General features: G+C 49.4%; 1 pseudogene; it reads right to left on the bottom strand.

The window, feature by feature from the left end:
- Positions 1–1,902: 1,902 nt before the first annotated feature.
- LOC144783419 (serine/threonine-protein kinase PLK1-like) lies at positions 1,903–21,854 on the bottom strand (annotated as a pseudogene).
- Positions 21,855–21,930: the final 76 nt, after the last annotated feature.

The following is a 21,930-nucleotide window of genomic DNA, read 5'->3' as shown; positions in this document are numbered from 1 at the left end:
GCTCTTCTTGGCCTGATGCAGTCTCAAGGGTGAAGCCCACCCTTCCGTGGCTGCAAACTCCATCCAGAGTTTCTCGGATGACAAAAGTGTCTGCCACTGGGTGGACAAAGTCAGACTGTCCTCCCACCTCACCCGTGGTGGTATTCTGAGGTGTTCACCTAGCGGCGGAGGTCCCACGTCTCCTCCTCCCCTGGTCCTGCAGCTCCTCACCTAGGTCTTGGCAGCCCACCGCAGAGACGGAGCGAGAGAGTGGAGGACTTGCTTCTTTGCTACTACAGGTGTACCAATCAGATATCCTGCAGTTCATCCAACACCAGCTCCTGTGAGCCAGACTCCCATTGGACACCTAACCTACCATGTCCCCCCATTTGGCCAACACAGGAGCAGTCATAGCATGACCCCACCGATCACTCTTCTCCCCCATATAACTGTGAATAATGTCATAATTTACACAATTCATTTCAGCCAATGAGATGGTTCCCTTTACTCAAACCATGTCACACTGACATCCCCTGATGATATCACACAGCAGTGCAGGCCTTACTCACAGGGTCATGTAATACAACAGAGGACTGTGCTTTGCCTAACCATTGTGTACATGTTTCCATGAGACAATTGTGTGACCTTCGCTTCATTTCCACATTATGGGCCCGATTCACAGAACTAACTCAAGACAAAATCCTAAACTTACTACTTTCGGTATTCACGGAAGTTAGGATTTTGTCTTAAGTTTGTCTTAAGACAGACTTAAGACAAAATCCTAACTGAAGCCTGTCTTAAAACAAACTCAAGACAAAATCCTAAACTTACTACTTTTGGTATTCACAGAAGTTAGGATTTTGTCTCAAGTTTATTTTAAGACAAACTTAAGACAAAATCCTAACTTCTGTGAATACCAAAAGTAGTAAGTTCATTCTGTGAATGCCAAAAGTAATAAGTTGAGGATTTTGTCTTGAGTTAGTTCTGTGAACCGGGCCCTATGTGAATAATTTACATGCATAAAGGCAATCGCTAATAGTGTTTTGCTCCTTCCATGTGGTCTGCAGAATGCATAGAAATAGCACAAAAAGGAGGAGAAATAAAAGTATTTCTCCTCATTGCGCCACTTTAACGCCTCCCCAGGAAACGCATTTGTTTTTGGCACGGTCTCAGATTTGCGAATCCTTGTAAATCTGCAGCGGTGTTGAAAAGCCATGGATATGGTGTGTCAACACCCATGACCCGCTCCTTTGACAGCCTGTAGTTGGCTGGGTCGTCTCGGCACCCCCTCTTAAATATCGGGACGACTTCCGCCCCTTTCCAGGAATCTGGGACAGGTGCACCATTGTTAATAGCGTTTAGTAAGGATGAGATCAGCTTCCCCCAACCCCTTTTGCTGGCACGCAATAGGTCGCCCGGTATCCCATGTGGCATCACCCATACTCCCAAATGTAAAATGATCTTCACCTCAAAATCTGCACAGGTGGATCTGACCAATCAAGCTCCACATCTTCACAGGGTCAATCCACCCCAGGGTATAACCAAACATTCTACTGCTGGTTGGATGCAAAGCATGCAAATATTTGAGAAAAAGAGCTGTAGTAAACAAGTTATATAGTGTATGCCATCTCCTATGTGGTAGGAATTCAGAACAGTAAAGTGTACATCATAATGTGAAATAATAATAAATATCAAAAGATGTCTTATATAAAAATATCAGTTTTATTTTATATCTTTTTTTGGTCTATATCATATATATTTTTACAGTTATAATTGATTCAAGATATTGCTGATATTACATATACATATGGTGAGCAATATTTACAAAGAGGAACAAGAGTGAAGGACAAGACCCCCACTTAATACATAAAAAGTAAACTATTTTTTTATAAGTGCAAACTGCAGTCAGAGATGGGAGCAGGTCTAGGCAGAAGGCTTTGCACATGCAGATGCAGTTGGCTTATCTATGAGCATTATCTCCACCATGGAAAGTGCATATCTCAACCGACTCGCCAGCTCCTTGCAGCAACCATGCTCTATCAAGCTTAGCTTGTAGGTACGGAAGTCCTGCTTCTTATCAATAAACGCAACAGCAGCCATCAGGGGACAGAGTATTATCTTGCTGTGATCCTGCAAACATATAGGAATCAAATTAGCACCCACCACTGCAAAATTTGAAAATGCAATTTTATGCTCATTTCACAGAAATTGCTGTACCCCTGTCCCAGCCAGGAAGGAATCCTAAGTGCCTGCTATATTTGCCTTACTCCACTCCAAGCGTACAGGAAAGGGCTTCAGAGAGGACACTTTTAGCATTAGATAACTGCAATCCTTACAACACATCAAAGGCCCATGTTAGGAGTTAAAATATTGTGGTAGGATGCAACCCAGTAGTTCAGCATCTAAAAAAACAAAAAACCCAACCAACTCAAGACTGCAGTGGCAGGTCAAGTTAGTCAATTACACATGCCCAGGCCCCCTAGCACCAACCCAGCAGTCAGTGATGGAGAACATAAAAGGACAGTTAAGTTGGATACTCTGTACCCGTGAATTGGTTTTATGTACAGCGAGTCTGACCTGGCCGAAGTTGATTTGCACAGTTCCGTTGCTTAAGTGAAGAATGGTTGCAGTTTTGTTGCTCATCCAGTCTCGGAGGTAGGGCATTCGAGCCAGCTAATCGCCCTCACGTGGTGTGATGTCGGCCCCAGCTTTCAACAAATGCTCACTCATGGAGTTCACGAAGCCCTTCAGTAGTGTGATCTGGGAAGGGAGGAAAAAAGTTTTGAGATGCAAAGCAAACTTATTCCATGTAAGAGTGCTGAGCTCACAAAGGAAATACACCAACTGCAATAAGTCAGACACCAGAGGAAGAAGTCTGGCCAGAAAGGTTTCATAGCTATAGTAACAAGCTCAATGCGCAAGCGCATTGACAGGCGAGACCTAAAAAGTAGTGCACCCCCATCTTCAAAGCAGGCTTCGCTGAAATGCTGATCAGTTCAAGCATTTAGCAGACTTCTGAACCCACTTGTACAGGAACATTTAAAAAACAAAAACGGGCTCTGGTGCAAACGCCACAATGACAGGTAATCTTTCATGAGCCTACACAACTGCTCTGTGCTTTGAGATTGCAAATGGAGGGGTCAAGTGAATTGGGAAATGTGTGATGAACAGTGCTGAGGAAGTAACCAAGACTCACCTTCATATCCAGGACTGAGGGGTAGGATCTGACATTTAGGTAAGACTCAGTTTTATTCCGATGAATATACTGCAGGGTGTCACCATCGTTGTGCATGATCAAGCAGGTGCGATCATTGAACAGTACACCAATACTATTATCACACAACTCGTAGCCTGCAAGAGAAAGGGAGGAGTTAAGACAGCTCAATCTTTGACAATTGTAAATCAGTTACCTAGACTTAAAAAGCAAGAAAATAAAAAGCAAAATCTGCCAGGAGTTATGACAACACTGAAAGAAGAATATGACTTGTTCTTCTAGACCAGCCTGCAATGATGAACATGTGAGCCCAGAGTCAATGAAGCCCTATGCAGGTGTTAGCAGTTACAGCAGATGAAGTTCAGGGTCTATACTAGGTCAGAGGGCTCTCCACAAATACCACCTTCCTTTCAGCCAAACTTCAGCCCAGAAGGAAATGTTATTTTTGCCATGGATGCTCAGAATCATTTGAGCATAGTAATTCTGGTTCAATAGAACATGACTGTCCTTTAGCTGATGGGATGGTCTTTACAATGTCCCATGTGTTGGCAGTCAGAATATTCTATTGACACAGTGGACACCGGTTCAGGACACGATCGAGAGAATTAAACTATGTATGTGCCCTTTAAGCTGAAACAAGACAGTATGACTAGATTACAACGATTATGCTGCACTTGTTAAAGTGCTCAACAATAAAGGGAATTCTGTAGCCCAACTTTCAAGTGCAGATTGCTCAAACTATTTAGTTCCATCTGAACAGAATCCATTTATGGGCAATTTGAGAAACTGAAATGGTCAGCCTTCAAATTATTGTTGACACACATTACAAGAATTTGGGCACTCTAGTCTCTCACTTTCAAAGTGAGTGACACCACCTCATCCATGTCAATCCCCAGTGCAAAAAAAAAATTCAGATCTGGGAAGCACTTGGAAGTCAAACAAAATAAGTACTAAGTTTACTTTAAAAGCCACGTGTTCCAGGATGTCAATACTTGTATTCAAGGTTTAGGAATATGAAGGAATCCCCATTATGAATGTCCTCCCACTTGGATAGTGCTTACGCAAGACTATGTACACTTTTGCTTGGCCAAATCTAGTAGTTACATGAAACAGCACATCCTGTACTCTGGTTAGGCATGTCAACAGCCATACACAATACATACCAAATCCATACTCGTCACGATGATCAACGCACTTGCTAACCCAGAATATGGGACTGCAGGCCGGATCCTCAGCTTCCTCTGAAACACAAAGCACATTGATTAACAGGAGAATTGAAGGTTTGGCTACTCTAGTGCAATCTCCAGTCTGATCAAAGAAAGGCACCTGGGCAATTTTCCATCGCACCCCAGGGCTTCCAGTTATTAATGCCGGGTCAAAGCGAGATCAGATGACCAACATAGCATAGGTTACACTAGAAACACTGACTGACGGTATTTCTAAAGCGCACTAATGCTGAGGCGTCTTGGCGCTGTATACAATCTACACTGGATACAATCACCCTCACCCCCTAAAGATCACAAGTAGTACAACCATACACCTCAGATGTTACACTGCTTCACCTCACCTTGCCGGATGATTGGCCGCTCACAAGGCTTGGTGGCATTGACGCTGGTGAGCTGCTGGAACATTTCCGAGAGGTAGCAGTCCAAGGGCTCTGTAACCACCTCATCGTCCTTTTCGGAAACTGCTTGTTTTCCTACCATGCGACTCTCAGGACCTGAGCAAGAAAGGCTTACATTAATCAACTCCTGTTGAATAAAGGTGTAGTACACCCACCAGAACACAATTTGCTCATCAATTTAAATACCAGCCCCCCTCCCCGAAAACTAAGACAAAAACTATGTAAACCGAGGGAGACTTTGTTGGTCGCCAAAACATTTTTAATGAGGTCGGACTCAAGTCCACTCACTCAAAGTCCTAAATATAAACACAAACCTGCACACATGAAAAAACAAACTATTCCCAAGAGTGGACAAAAAGATATCTGGAGCGTTGGATAAAAGGCCTTTTAGCAGTCAACTGGTTCCTTTAAAAATTAATGGAGGCTGAACACAATGGCAAGAATCAGTGCACTGAACGAGACAACACAACTGTGGGCCATGCTCACTGGAGGTTTGAAACAGTTCTGGTTGAGTGTAAATTCCCCCGACCAATCGCTCCCACCAAGATGCCAGCTCAAACTGAGCACTGAGAGGCTGTGGAAAGTGGTGAATGTGTTGAAGTGTAGAGTGCAGCAGGCAGTGTGCTGCTTACCTTTGTTGAGAGCAGCTAAAGGTTTGAGTCTCGCCTTAATACTGGTTGGGACGATTGATAACCCGGGAGGCACAGTCAGTCAGGTGGAAGGAAGCCGGGGAGGCACAGTCAGAGAGGAGGAAGGAAGCCAAACTGGAATATATCCAGACGTAAAGAAATCTGCTAGCAGCTCGTCAATGGCGGGGCGTGACTTGGGACCAAACTGCAGCATTGTTGAAATCAGATATGCAGGTACTGGGTGAAGGTGCTGGAAAAAAAAAAAAGTGAGGTGAAGCCATGACAGAAGTAAAATATATACTCTCCCACAAAACAAGCTTTTGACTGGAGCCAACCATACAAGAACTTAAAGCCAGATGTCTCAAAGGGCCCTTTGTGTGCAGACCCTCCATCCATTCTCATTTATCAGACTAATATTTCACCTTTGTCAAAGGGGTTTTAGAACCATGTGCCTCACACCCCTTCAATACCCATAGACATTTGAGGGTTATAGATGAACATGAACTGCTAGCAGGTCAGACCTCGTTCATTATGCATAATTGAGCACGCGTTTCGACCCAAAAAGTACAACCTCACCTTTGGTATAGTGTACTCATGCCTTTCGATTCGCATATAGGTTTCCTCGAGACAGGATGTTTCAAAGGGTGGCTTTCCAACGAGGAGTGTGTACCTGGAGGACAGAGCAGAACAAAGGACTGTAGTCATTACCAAAGTCAAATAGTCAGAGACCATACTGCCCACAGACGGTGGGACGACTGAGCTTAAATCGCAGCCAGCGCGCCATTGCGTCGAGCGATTGCAGTATCTGGTCAGTGGGCCGATTAATATTCCCACTCTAGTCTCGCCTGATCTACTCCATGACATAAAATTGTGGCGTTTGTGGGAAGCGCACTGTATTTTAACAATAATGATACTGCAACCTTTGAACATTCAGACCTGCCACTAAAAAAGATTTCATAGTACACAAGCCTTTGAATAAGCACTCCGTGCAATCCTTTTTTTGTTGGGGGGGGGGGATTATTCACAGCAATGCCTAGCAACCAATATTAACATGCAAGTCAATCAACTATTACAGTTTTAACCACCAAAAGGGCTACTGGGGCAAACAAATAATTTAATCTGGAGGAAAAAAAATTAAAGAGTCCTTGTGTTCTGGACAAACAGGATTATGATCAAGGTCTTAGATTGAGGATTTTGCCTCTAAACCGCATCCAATGAAAGTATTAGATAATGTAATAGCCTGCTGCCGTGTTAGGTCACTTATGGCTCAATCCACCTTTAACAAGCATTGGAAATGCAATAGGTCTCGCATTTGCTTGATTTCAAGCTTTTGGCATTGAAAATGTTAATGTTTTTTACCCATGAGTTATGGATGTTTTAGGTGGTGTGGTGGAATTATGCGGATTGGATAGAAATTAATAGTTGTGGAGGAGCATGAAGCATAAGGAAGGAGACTGAGTAGGTGAAGAGCAGCATGAGGCAGAAGGAAGGAGAATGAGAAGAGCAGCGCGAGGCAGAAGGAAGGGGAATGAGAAGAGCAGCGTGAGGCAGAAAGGAGGAGCATGAGAAGAGCAGCGTGAGGCACAAGGAGAGAGAATAAGAAGAGCAGCATGAGGCACAAGGAAGGAGAGGGAGAAGAGAAGTGCAGAGTGAAGCAGAAGGAAGGAGAATGAGAAGAGCAGAATGAGGCAGAAGGAAGGAGAATGAGAAGAGCAGCGTGAGGCAGTAGGAAGGAGAATGAGAAAAGCAGCGTGAGGCAGAAGGAAGGAGGATAAGAGCTTCGTGAGGAACAAGGAGGGAGAATAAGAAGAGCGGCGTGAGGCGCAAGGAAGGAGAGGGAGGAGGAGAAGAGTAGTGTGAGGCACAAGGAAGGAGAGTGAGGAGGAGAGCAGCGTGAGGCAGCAGGAAGGAGTGAGAAGAGCAGCGTGAGGCACAAGGAAGGAGAATAAGAAGAGCAGCGTGAGGCACAAGGAAGGAGATTAAGAAGAGCAGTGTGAGGCAGAAGGAAGGAGAGTGAGGAGGAGAGCAGCGTGAGGCAGAAGGAAGGAGTGAGGAGAAAAGAAGCATGAGGCACAAGGAAGGAGAATGAGGAAAAGAGCAGCGAGAGGCAAAAGGAAGGAGAATGAGAAGAGCAGCGTGACGCAGAAGGAAGGAGAATGAGAAGAGCAGCGTGACGCAGAAGGAAGGAGAATGAGAAGAGCAGCGTGAGGCAGAAGGAAGGAGAATGAGAAGAGCAGTGTGAGGCGCATGGAAGGAGAATGAGAAGAGCAGCGTGAGGCAAAAGGAAGGAGAATGAGAAGAGCAGTGTGAGGCGCATGGAAGGAGAATGCGAAGAGCATTGTGAGGCACAAGGAAGGAGGATGAGAAGAGCAGAGTTAGGCACAAGTAAGGTGAATGAGGAGAGCAGCGTGAGGCACACGGATGGAGAATGAGAAGAGCAGCGCCAGGCACAAGGAAGGAGGATGAGAAGAGCAGTGTGACACACAAAAGGAGAATGAGAAGAGCAGTGTGAGGCACACAGAAGGAGAATGAGACGAGCAGCGAAAGAGAGAAGGAAGGAGACTGAAGAGGATAAGAGGATAAGAGGATAAGAGCAGCGTGGGGCACGAGGAAGGAGAGTGAGAAGGAGAAGAGCTGCGTGAGGCACGAGGAAGAAGGGTGAGGAGGGAAAGAGCAGTGTGAGGCACAAGGAAGGGAGAGTAAGGAGAAGAGCAGCAGCGTGAGGCACAAGCTAGGAGAGAGGAAGAGAAGAGCAGTATGAAGCACAAGGAAGGAAAGTGAGGAGGAGAAGAGCAGTGTGAGGCACAATGAAGGAGAGTGAGGAGGAGAAAAGCAGCGTAAGGCACAAGGAAGGAGTGAGGAGAAGTGCAGCGTGAGGCACAAGAAAGGAGTGTGAGGATATGAGCTGCGTGATGGCATAAGGAAGGAGAGCGAGGAGGAGAGGAGCAACATGAGGTACTAGTAAGGACAGTGAAGAGAAGAGCAGCAGGAGGTAGAAGGAAGAAGAGAAATGAGAGAAATGCAGCATTATACACAAGGAGCAGAGTAGAAAGAGCCCGGTATAAGCGCAAGAAAGCACAATAAACAGCCAAAGATGATCAGACCATATACTTGAGAAGGGGATAGAAGGAGTGAACATTCGATGCAGGGTGTGGGTGGTGCTGGTAATTGTGCCAGATAAGAACGAGAAAGGCTCAGTATTATGCAGCAGCACACTGGACCAGTGAACAGGGCAATGGCACTCAAGAAAGGAGCTTGTTGGTGCTAAAAATGAGATACTAACTGATAGAAGGGATTATCAAAGAGCGAGCAGAAGTTTGGAACGGAGGAGGTAGCAAGTAAGAAAACCAAAACTGGAGTAGAGTTGCCAGGACAACGGAAAAACAACTGTTTGACTGTATTCTGCACACATAACGAACAGTTAAATGTGCAGACAGAATGACATCCATTTTAAAAGAAACATGGCTCTCAGGCTTAAATTGATGCCTAGTAAACAAGTTAGTAAACACTTCGGCATGTCATAGGAAAATTGTTTAAAGTAATAATAGCCCAATATCAATGTTTACAGTGTAATCTAGTGTATAACTACATTATGCACGTTGTTCATGATGTCCAAAAATATTAATGCCAAAAAGTCTTCAACAAGATAGATCATTGATTGTATACGGTAATATTTATGGCTCAGTGTTAAGGCTGTAAAGTTTGTGATCTGAAATGCAGCCAGCTGGAGTGACAGTTTCCAGTGATCGCACGGGTGGAAGCCTCTACATCAGCATAAAGGCTTTTTTTTTTACTTACCTTGTTCTCTGTTTTCTTCCAACAGCACATTTAACATATACTCTGTAGTGTCATCCCTGAGACCATATCAATGGTGGGAACGTGAGGAAAAGCAGCACTTGGTTACTAACACAGTTAAAAAAAAATGTCACCGGCAGCTCAAATCTCCACGCAACCCGCATGTGCAAATGATGAGTGGGCTAAAGCTGGAAAGATTTGCGGACCCATTTCATATACAAGTTTCAAACGGACGAAGTAGGCTAATTCCGGGAGCATGCGGAAAAGGGGCACTGTAGAGGCTTTTACAAGCAATCCAACCTCAAGGAGTTCTTTCCTACAGACGGATAAAAGAAGCTGCGTTGGATACATCAGTTTGCTATGCTTCTATGTTTGTAGGCAATAATTCAAATTTAGTGAGATGTTGCTGCTATTCTTTTCATTTCAGTTATTTTGCTTTTTTAAGCGGTTCATCATTGTTACTTGTCTGATAATGCCCCAGATGTGGCGATATTTGTGAAACCAACGGTCCGTGGCCTGAAAGTGCCCACCTAGCTCAGCTAGTAATAGGAAGGTCAAAGGTGCAATTAAAGTAATTTTATTAATGCAAAAGATGCGTGAACGTGTGCACACATTTCTTTTCTAGACAAAATGACGCCGAGCTGGTAATCGTAGGATTTGGCGACGCCGAGCTGGTAATCATAGGATTTGGCACAACACAATAAATGTAGAATCATTGCATCGTTCCCCTGCTTCTTGGTCTCCTCACTCGGTGCAGGAAGCCTTATTGACTAGGACCGACCCTGAAACCACTTTAGGGCAGGCAATAAAAACTTCTGCCGACGCTGAGAGTCCATCCGGTAAAAAAACAAGTTATGTCTGCTGTGGCGGTGATTAGAAAGGAAACGTGAAAGATGAAGGCATGTGCACAGGGAATATGAGCAGCAAAGAGGGCCCTTTGGTATAATTAATTGGCGATGCCAGGGTACAGGCAGCATTACACGTTTCAGAGAAAGTTGAAGCTTCACCGTAGCATAGCTGCCAAGGATTCAGATTGCTCATGTGTGACATTTTCATAAATTCAGTGGAATTATGAGTGACATTCAACGACTATGAGTGACACTTTTTCAGGAGGAAAATTAAGCAATGAAAACGAGGGAAACATATAAATATTAGAAATTACACTCATTTGAGCAACGAGAAAGTCTCAGAAGATGTTAAAACTGCTCCACAGCACCAAAAATGGAGCCCAGAGAGCAGAGCCTGAGCCAGCCTCCCTGAGGCTGAACCCTGCTCTGTGCAGACTGCAGACAGTGCCTGCAATGCAAAGCTCAGCGCAGGCGCTGTAACTCCTGACGCGTTGTACTGGACAGGGCTGGCTTTACTCAGACCTTGCAAGCCTGAGACTGTGTGCTTTCTCTTGTACTTCATCATCCGTCAGTTTCTCTGGCCGCTTCCTGGATTTTCCGTAGCGTGCACTTGCTCGGCTTTTAATAACTCCTTCACTGCCAGGGCTTCTAGGCTTCCATATAGATATATCGTGGCATATATACATCTTCAGGGCAGTGAGGAAACACAATTAAGACATCTTTCGGTGCCCACTTTCTGGTTTGTTACAAGTTCAAATCCTGTTAAACTAACAGGAATCGTGGAAAGAAACTACTATTTGACTGTTGCTTGCAAGTAGAAGTTCATTTGCTCTTAAAATGCTGGGGTCTAATTTAATCGGGCGGAGTATATTGAATCATTGAAGACTGTACTCAAACATATTTACATGTTATAAAATAACAAAGTACGTTTAACTTTTATTTTCTCTCTTACTTGTGTATTTGTCAGTTTTCATGTTTAAGGCCCAAATTCTGATATCCTTTGTAAACTTTCAACTTTTTTCCGGTTTGCTGTTTCCTGTTTTCACACTCCATGAAGTGGACTGGGAGAAGTGCAGAAATGCTCGAAGGGGAGCTGGACGCATGTGTGAGTCCCCTGAGCTGTCACTTGGGACCAGGAGGGCCACAGGTCACAACCAAGGTGCACGCCATGTCAATATTTATTTAAAAAACGTGTCGACCCTAAATCATTCACCCCGAGCGCTGCGGTCGTCCCGGTTGGCGCACAACTACCAGCCCATCCCCGCAGCCACCAGCATGCTACAGATTATGTCGTAGCTGAAAATGAAGTAATAACCCTAAGACTTCAGCTGTAACGCAGGGCACGCACTCGAAGATAACCCGCATGGTAACATAATTTAAAACACATTTCAGAAGAGTGAGGATATTTCACTCGACTTACTTTTAAGTGAGCTTCAGCGGCTGCAAACTGGTACGGGCCAGGCCTCCTTGTGATCACAACCACTCCAGCGGAATGAAAATTCAGCGGCCGAGCTGCCTGTAGTGTGCTGTGTTCAATCTGGGATCTAGCAGTCACCGCTCCGTTCCTGTGCTTGGGGATAGGTCGAGTTTTCTGCCGATCGTGTGGATGTAGTCGATCACGCTTTTTAAAAATATGGTTACTGCGGTGCGAGCACTGTTCATTACCACTGCAGTAGAGCACCTACAACCGGCAGGCCCCGCCGGGTCTCGGTATTAATTGGGCTGCAGTCAGAGTGGCTCAATGTGAGACTGACACGTCTAGGAGAGGGTGTGATTGCTGGGACGTGTTGACGTGGGAACAGATAGTTGAAAGCAATATCCCTTCTTCCCCTAACTCACCCTCTTCGGGCAGGCGGGGCAGAGTGGGGAAGCTTCCTCTGCCGCACTCGGGCTGTGGAGGCATTGCTGCGGGGCAGAATCTCGCGCTCTGCCCGGGTTCCGCTGTCTCGCGCCGTTGCCCTCACCAGGTGCAGGCTGGTGCGCGCGCTTGCGGTCAGAGCGAGGGAAGGAGGGGGCGGGAGCACGCCATCTCTAGGACGCGCCTGTAACTTTCTCTGTTGTTCCTGTAACGGGTCAGGAGTGGAGTCGCGAGCGCGCGCCTGCCGGATGGACTGCGCAGGTGGGGGGTGGAGCGCGTTCGCTCGAATGCTCAGGGATAGAGGACCCTCTAGTCCGCTTGGATGGATGAGACCCCGTAGCAGGTATGGCCATACCTGTCCACCGAGGAAGGCTAAAATCACCGAAAAAGGGCAGGCTGTCCAGGGACCGGGAGGCGCGCCGCTCTGTGGGTCTCGCAGGTCGGACCTGGTTGTGGAAGGAGACTACGGGGAGAGGTGCCAGAGCGAGGACGAGAAGGGCACGGTAAGCAATAACGGGCGAGGGTGATCTATACTGCTGAGGAGGGGTACTTAGAGGGACATGAAGACTGAATACAAGAAGACAGTGCTTCCCGGGCTTGTAGCGTGCGTGCGCATTACGAAAGTGAAGCTTGCGATGATGAAGGGAGCTGTGCACATGCACGTGTTCGCGGGCGCGTCCACAGACCACAATCGGCGTGTGCCCCTGTCTGTACCACTTGGGAGGCAAGTGGGTAACAATAGATCTCGCTGGCGACATTCGTCGCCAAGTGCGAGACCTAACAAGCACGAGCACGGAATCGAAACCGGCCGACGCGGGAATAGAAACCAGTGGTGCGCGCGCACCAGAGGAGCGGGGGCAAGGGAGCGCGATGACAAGCCGAGACGAGGTAGGAGATTTGTGTGTGTAAGGGGGGGTTCTGTGTGTGTATGCGCGGCGGGGGGGGCCTGTATGTGTGTATGCGCGGCGGGGGGGCTGTATGTGTGTGTGTGTGTGTGTGTGTGTGTGTGTGCGTGTGAGTCTGCTTCCAAGGAGCCATGGGAGACAGGAGGCGCGCGACCTGGTCCCAGTTCCAAGGTTGCGCGTGCACCGCAATTGTCTGTCTCCCTTGACTCCTTGAAACCGAGAATGATTACAATAGAGTCTCGGAACGACAGATTGCTTCGCAATCTGTTCGCAGTTCCGAGACCTAAAAAGCACGATACAGACTGCCTCTTCAAAGCTGTACTTACAAAATGCAGCCAAGAGACCAGATGTCCACCTCAAAACTGTGACCCACTTCGCCGAAGACTTCAGGAGCGATGTAATTTGGAGTCCCACACGTCCCGCGTTCACCATCGAACTCTATTTTTGTCGCCAAACCAAAGTCATCTAATTAAAGCAAGTACATTTCAGATGCCAGTCAGAAGGAACATAATTTGAGCAATCCTAGCGATAAAAAAAAAATCCAACACCCCCAAACCAAACCACTAGGGCAAAATGCCAGCATGGCAGTCAATGACTAGTCAACTATTGGTAGAATGCTCTTAATATGAATAAAGAACTCGTCCACTTGATTAAAGTACAATCTTGGCAAATGCATATTAATGGAAGTCAATGTACCACACGGCTACCAGACCACTCATGCAGTCTTAGCTGCTACTTTTTGTACAAGTAGTAAAGTTGGATTGTCTAGACTACGGACCATGACCTAGAGCACATTGGGTATCCACCCCGCAGACAAATGAACTAGTGTCTCAAGTAGGCTTTTTATCCAGCATCAGAAGACGCAAAGAGACAGATACCTGCTCCTGAGGAAAGACCTGCTTTCTGTCTGATGTCAACTGGGAAAAACGTTTTCCTAAACTATGGAAAGATTTTAAGTTCCAATCCTTTAAAGCATCTTTTAGTAAAAGTTGTATTTCCACAAAAATATTCACAATAGAAAATCAGTAACCAGTGCGACAAAAGTATAGGAAACATGAACAAACCAGCATTGACAAAGCCAATGGGTATGACATTGGTGGTCAGCCTTTTGGTTTTTTTCTTTTTATCTACTTTGATATTGCATACAGGTAGTGATAAAATACACCTGCCAGATGCAATCAATACTTTACAATAAATACAAATCCGTGATTCAATCTGTCCCCTTCAGCAATTGGCTCTCATGCAGTTAAGGAATTGACATTAGTTGGGTTGTACTTAGGACCATGGCAACCATCGCCTTTCAAGTAAAGTTACATAGCAGAAACATTTTCTTCCTGCCTCGGGCCTTCTTGACCTCAACCAGTATAGTTTTACAACTCTGATGGTGGGCAATTTTATCACTACACTTAGATTGCTTCACTGAAGAAAGCTTTACCTATTTTCACCTCCATGTCATCATTGAGGAAGATGTTACCAAGCTGGAGATCACGATGGATGACCCGATTCCGGTGCAAATACTGGCACCCCTTGATGATTTGTCGCATGTAGTATCGGGCCTCTGCTTCAGTCACCACTTTCCTCCTCTGGTGCAACTCCAGTAGAGACTGCAAGGACAATCAGAGCATGAGAAATGGCATCTCAGATAAGCAACCATTCTTGCCTCAAACTCAAGGGAAGATTTCACTCCGTTTCGGTCCATCCATACAAATATTAGATTAAAAATTAATGTTTAGTAGCCCGCAGACGCTCAGTATTTAATTGATAGTGTCTTAGTTAGGAGTGCAGAGACGAGAATGCGTTTGAAAGTAAACGTGTATTTCAGAATTCAAACAATGTACTTTGTGAAGCCATGAAATCCCCCATACACTCCTGCCATAGCGACCCATGCATAGCAGTGCTGCAGGCCTCCCACTCACGTGAACACCCACAGCTCCCCCATACACTCCTCCCATGCATAGCAGTGCTGCAGGCCTCTCACTCGTGTGAACACCAACAGCTCCCCCATACACTCCTCCCATGCATAGCAGTGCTGCAGGCCTCCCACTCGTGTGAACACCCACAGCTCCCCCATACACCGACCCATGCATAGCAGTGCTGCAGGCCTCCCACTCGTGTGAACACCCACAGCTCCCCCATACACCGACCCATGCATAGCAGTGCTACAGGCCTCCCACTCATGTGAACACCCACAGCTCCCCCATACACTCCTCCCATGCATAGCAGTGCTACAGGCCTCCCACTCACGTGAACGCCCACAGCTCCCCCATACACTCCTCCCATGCATAACAGTGCTACAGGCCTCCCACTCGTGTGAACACCCACAGCTCCCCCATACACCGACCCATGCATAGCAGTGCTGCAGGCCTCCCACTCGTGTGAACACCCACAGCTCCCCCATACACCGACCCATGCATAGCAGTGCTACAGGCCTCCCACTCATGTGAACACCCACAGCTCCCCCATACACTCCTCCCATGCATAGCAGTGCTACAGGCCTCCCACTCGTGTGAACACCCACAGCTCCCCCATACACTCCTCCCATGCATAGCAGTGCTACAGGCCTCCCACTCGTGTGAACACCCACAGCTCCCCCATACACCAACCCATGCATAGCAGTGCTACAGGCCTCCCACTCATGTGAACACCCACAGCTCCCCCATACACTCCTCCCATGCATAGCAGTGCTACAGGCCTCCCACTCATGTGAACACCCACAGCTTCCCCATACACTCCTCCCATGCATAGCAGTGCTACAGGCCTCCCACTCACGTTACCACCCACAGCTCCCCCATACACCGACGCATGCATAGCAGTGCTACAGGCCTCCCACTCACGTGAACACCCACAGCTCCCCCATACACTCCTCCCGTGCATAGCAGTGCCACAGGCCTCCCACTCACGTTACCACCCACAGCTCCCCCATACACTCCTCCCATGCATAGCAGTGCTACAGGCCTCCCACTCACGTGAATGCCCACAGCTCCCCCATACACTCCTCCCATGCATAGCAGTGCTACAGGCCTCCCACTCGTGTGAACACCCACAGCTTCCCCATACACTCCTCCCATGCATAGCAGTGCTACAGGCCTCCCACTCACGTTACCACCCACAGCTCCCCCATACACCGACGCATGCATAGCAGTGCTACAGTCCTCCCACTCACGTGAACACCCACAGCTCCCCCATACACTCCTCCCATGCATAGCAGTGCTACAGGCCTCCCACTCACGTGAACACCCACAGCTCCCCCATACACTCCTCCCATGCATAGCAGTGCTGCAGGCCTCCCACTCACGTGAACACCCACAGCTCCCCCATACACCGACCCATGCATAGCAGTGCTGCAGGCCTCCCACTCACGTGAACACCCACAGCTCCCCCATACACTGACCCATGCATAGCAGTGCTGCAGGCCTCCCACTCACGTGAACACCCACAGCTCCCCCATACACCGATCCATGCATAGCAGTGCTACAGGCCTCCCACTCATGTTACCACCCACAGCTCCCCCATACACCGACCCATGCATAGCAGTGCTGCAGGCCTCCCACTCATGTTACCACCCACAGCTCCCCCATACACCGACCCATGCATAGCAGTGCTGCAGGCCTCCCACTCACGTGAACACCCACAGCTCCCTCATACACCGACCCATGCATAGCAGTGCTGCAGGCCTCCCACTCACGTGAACACCCACAGCTCCCCCATACACTGACCCATGCATAGCAGTGCTGCAGGCCTCCCACTCACGTGAACACCCACAGCTCCCCCATACACCGATCCATGCATAGCAGTGCTACAGGCCTCCCACTCATGTTACCACCCACAGCTCCCCCATACACCGACCCATGCATAGCAGTGCTGCAGGCCTCCCACTCACGTGAACACCCACAGCTCCCCCATACACCGACCCATGCATAGCAGTGCTGCAGGCCTCCCACTCACGTGAACACCCACAGCTCCCCCATACACCGACCCATGCATAGCAGTGCTGCAGGCCTCCCACTCATGTGAACACCCACAGCTCCCCCATACACTCCTCCCATGCATAGCAGTGCTACAGGCCTCCCACTCACGTTACCACCCACAGCTCCCACATACACTCCTCCCATGCATAGCAGTGCTGCAGGCCTCCCACTCACGTGAACACCCACAGCTCCCCCATACACCGACCCATGCATAGCAGTGCTACAGGCCTCCCACTCATGTTACCACCCACAGCTCCCCCATACACTCCTCCCATTCATAGCAGTGCTACAGGCCTCCCACTCATGTTACCACCCACAGCTCCCCCATATACCGACCCATGCATAGCCGTGCTACAGGCCTCCCACTCACGTTACCACCCACAGCTCCCCCATACACTCCTCCCATGCATAGCAGTGCTGCAGGCCTCCCACTCGTGTGAACACCCACAGCTCCCCCATACACTCCTCCCATGCATAGCAGTGCTACAGGCCTCCCACTCGCGTGAACACCCACAGCTCCCCCATACACCGACCCATGCATAGCAGTGCTGCAGGCCTCCCACTCGTGTGAACACCCACAGCTCCCCCATACACTCCTCCCATGCATAGCAGTGCTGCAGGCCTCCCACTCGTGTGAACACCCACAGCTCCCCCATACACTCCTCCCATGCATAGCAGTGCTACAGGCCTCACACTTGCGTGAACACCCACAGCTCCCCCATACACCGACCCATGCATAGCAGTGCTACAGGCCTCCCACTCACGTTACCACCCACAGCTCCCCCATACACCGACCCATGCATAGCAGTGCTGCAGGCCTCCCACTCGTGTGAACACCCACAGCTCCCCCATACACTCCTCCCATGCATAGCAGTGCTACAGGCCTCCCACTCGTGTGAACACCAACAGCTCCCCCATACACCGACCCATGCATAGCAGTGCTACAGGCCTCCCACTCACGTGAACACCCACAGCTCCCCCATACACCGACCCATGCATAGCAGTGCTACAGGCCTCCCACTCACGTGAACACCAACAGCTCCCCCATACACCGACCCATGCATAGCAGTGCCACAGGCCTCCCACTCGTGTGATCACACACAGCTCCCCCATACACCGACCCATGCATAGCAGTGCTGCAGGCCTCCCACTCACGTGGACACCCACAGCTCCCCCATACACCGACCCATGCACAGCAGTGCTGCAGGCCTCCCACTCGTGTGATCACACACAGCTCCCCCATACACTCCTCCAATGCATAGCAGTGCTACAGGCCTCCCACTCACGTGGACACCCACAGCTCCCCCATACACCGACCCATGCATAGCAGTGCTACAGGCCTCCCACTCGTGTGAACACCAACAGCTCCCCCATACACCGACCCATGCATAGCAGTGCTACAGGCCTCCCACTCACGTGAACACCCACAGCTCCCCCATACACCGACCCATGCATAGCAGTGCTACAGGCCTCCCACTCACGTGAACACCAACAGCTCCCCCATACACCGACCCATGCATAGCAGTGCCACAGGCCTCCCACTCGTGTGATCACACACAGCTCCCCCATACACCGACCCATGCATAGCAGTGCTGCAGGCCTCCCACTCACGTGGACACCCACAGCTCCCCCATACACCGACCCATGCACAGCAGTGCTGCAGGCCTCCCACTCGTGTGAACACCCACAGCTCCCCCATACACTCCTCCCATGCATAGCAGTGCTGCAGGCCTCCCACTCGTGTGAACACCCACAGCTCCCCCATACACTCCTCCCATGCATAGCAGTGCTACAGGCCTCCCACTCGCGTGAACACCCACAGCTCCCCCATACACCGACCCATGCATAGCAGTGCTACAGGCCTCCCACTCACGTTACCACCCACAGCTCCCCCATACACCGACCCATGCATAGCAGTGCTGCAGGCCTCCCACTCGTGTGAACACCCACAGCTCCCCCATACACTCCTCCCATGCATAGCAGTGCTACAGGCCTCCCACTCGTGTGAACACCAACAGCTCCCCCATACACCGACCCATGCATAGCAGTGCTACAGGCCTCCCACTCACGTGAACACCCACAGCTCCCCCATACACCGACCCATGCATAGCAGTGCTACAGGCCTCCCACTCACGTGAACACCAACAGCTCCCCCATACACCGACCCATGCATAGCAGTGCCACAGGCCTCCCACTCGTGTGATCACACACAGCTCCCCCATACACCGACCCATGCATAGCAGTGCTGCAGGCCTCCCACTCACGTGAACACCAACAGCTCCCCCATACACCGACCCATGCATAGCAGTGCCACAGGCTTCCCACTCGTGTGATCACACACAGCTCCCCCATACACCGACCCATGCATAGCAGTGCTACAGGCCTCCCACTCACGTGAACACCAACAGCTCCCCCATACACCGACCCATGCATAGCAGTGCCACAGGCCTCCCACTCGTGTGATCACACACAGCTCCCCCATACACTCCTCCCATGCATAGCAGTGCTGCAGGCCTCCCACTCACGTGGACACCCACAGCTCCCCCATACACCGACCCATGCATAGCAGTGCTACAGGCCTCCCACTCACGTGAACACCCACAGCTCCCCCATACACCGACCCATGCATAGCAGTGCTACAGGCCTCCCACTCATGTTACCACCCACAGCTCCCCCATACACCCCTGCGGCCCGGAGTGCCCCTGCGTACCCTGCGCCGGCACAGCTCCAGCAGCACGTAGGCGAAGTCCTGGTCCTCGAAGCAGCCACTGAAGCGCAGCACGTGCGGGTGGTCCAGGCTGCGGTGGGTGGAGACCTCGGAGCTCATCTTCTCCTTGAGCCCCGGCTCCCGCAGCAGGCTCTGGGGCACGATCTTGCAGGCCAGCAGCTCCTGCGTCTCCATGTCCGAGACCTCGAAGCACTTGGAGATGCTGCCCCTGCCCAGGAAGCGGCCGCGCTTGAAGCGCCGTCCGGTGCGGGGGTCCGCCAGGATCTCGGGGATCTCCTCGGGCACGGCTGCGGGGGGCTCGGCTGCGGGGGGCAGCTGCCCTCCCGGGGATGACGGGCATGGCAGGTGGGGGAATGTGGGGCTAGAGCCGCAAGGGGCGGGAGGACTGTTCAATTGAGTGAGGGGCGCGCAGGGTTCGTCGGAATCCTCCGGCCCAACGTTCCGCCTCTCCTCTGTCCTCTGTCCTCCGCTCCGCTGTCCGCTCCGCTCCGCTGTCCGCTCCGCCTCGCTCGCTCTCTCTCTCTCTCTCGCTCGCTCCGCTCCGCCTCTCTCTCTCTGACTCCGCTCCGCTCCGCCTCGCTCTCTCCCTGACTCCGTTTCACTTTCAAATCACCCGCCGGTTCTTTAACACTCGCTTGCGCGCAGCTGATTGGTCCTTATGATCTAATAGGTCGCTGACCCCGCCTCTTCCGGACCGCGCAGCTCCATGCTTTATTGGCCAGCGGACAGCGTTGGGGTGACAAACACAAACAAAGGACTACGGCAACACAGGAGCTGGTGCGCGGAGGCCATTGATACAGGACTACAACTCCCACAATGCTGTGCGGAATCCAGCAATATGCGGTGAAAGGTGCGTGAATGAAGTTTGGCGTCCGTGAACGGAGAAAAGCCACTCCCTAACCCAAATAGGAGAGCGGTATTACTTGCCTAGTCATTTGGGATCTATATGTTTTTGTCTCGTAAGTGTTGGAGTTTACTTCTACTTTTAAGATCCTTGTTTTATTTTGCTTTTCATCTATCTCGTTTGTATCTGTAACGTGTAAGTATGTGCCTTTACTAACGCAACGTACCTGGTTCTATTGTGAAGCGTTCTGACACATTAGGGCAAGGTCCTCGCTATATAAAAATGAATAAAATAAATACATTTAAAAAAAAAAAAACTGTAGTTTCTTTCACGTTTCATGAAAAATCTTTTTCTCGTTCAGTGTCAATGTGTGGGGTTTGCTACAGGCCATCTTATTTGTGGCAGGCTTCACAGCATGAGCTGATGGTGTACTTAGCATAGACCGTTCTCAGATATGTCACACTGACTGATCTTTCCATTTGTGGAATGTTCGGGTTTGAGCATTTCATATAATCATTCATTCATTTCTACCTTTATTCGATTTTGTAATAAAATCCTTAAAATACATGATTTTTAAAGAATTATAAATCTAAACTATATTAACATTTGCACATAAAACAAGCATTTGCAATGCAATAGGTCTCGCATGAATTAAGTTTGAGCTATTGGCATTGCTAAATATATCAACACCAATTGCAACAAAAGTCTATTAATTGTAGGCCAAAAAAGTGGATTTTCCTTCTCTAACTTACAGCACTACAATTGATCCGCAAATACATCTGGTGGGTTAAGGGAGCACTAAAGCACAGGACGAGCTCTAAGGCACAGGATGAACTCCCTGCATCTGGACAGAGACAGAATGGGAGAAATCAGGTATTTACACTATAGGTGTGGAAGAGGAGTATGGCTCTGATGCTAAACCCTACTTAAGTAGTTGTAAAAGCTGAAGAAACTGCAAGCTCCAACATGGGATGTAAAGGTAAGTAACCCAAGAAACCCCACTTTGAGGCACAAACTACATGCAGGACAACGTTGGGCTTTCCCAATTTAGGAAGTATGACCTGATGAGTGTTTTAAAAGTAGGATTTCTGCGCGAGATACCAGAGGATGTAGTCAAGTCAGTCTGAGGAGCCAGGATGGTGCAGTGTGCAACTGCAAGGATCTTGTGAGCTGGGTCTTCCCTGGGCCCAATTACAAACCCTCCTCCCAGATAAGCAGGTGCACCCCCCCCCCCGAAAGAGCTGCCGTGGTGACACCCCTCAGATGTCCTTGGGGTTCTCTTTGGCACTTGGAGTTATCTTCAAAGTCCAACTGTGCTGACAGCTGCCCTTCCCACTGCAATTCTCTACTTCTTGGTACCTGTTCTCCGTGGTAACTTTTCTATGGGGATAAACTCAGGACGCACTCAACCGCAGGTGTTGACACCTCTGGGCCTCACTCACTGTCTCCTGGTGTGGGTCATGCCCTATGTTGCGGTGTTGGTGTCACATCTGGGCTCCTCGGTCTCGGCTTCTTCTGAGGAGCATCTTTTTCTTGCA

This window comes from Lissotriton helveticus, chromosome 9 (genome assembly GCF_964261635.1).
Source record: "Lissotriton helveticus chromosome 9, aLisHel1.1, whole genome shotgun sequence".
NCBI classification, from domain to species: domain Eukaryota; kingdom Metazoa; phylum Chordata; class Amphibia; order Caudata; family Salamandridae; genus Lissotriton; species Lissotriton helveticus.
Note: the sequence above shows the minus strand (reverse complement) of the source record. Positions and strands in the feature narration are given on the sequence as shown.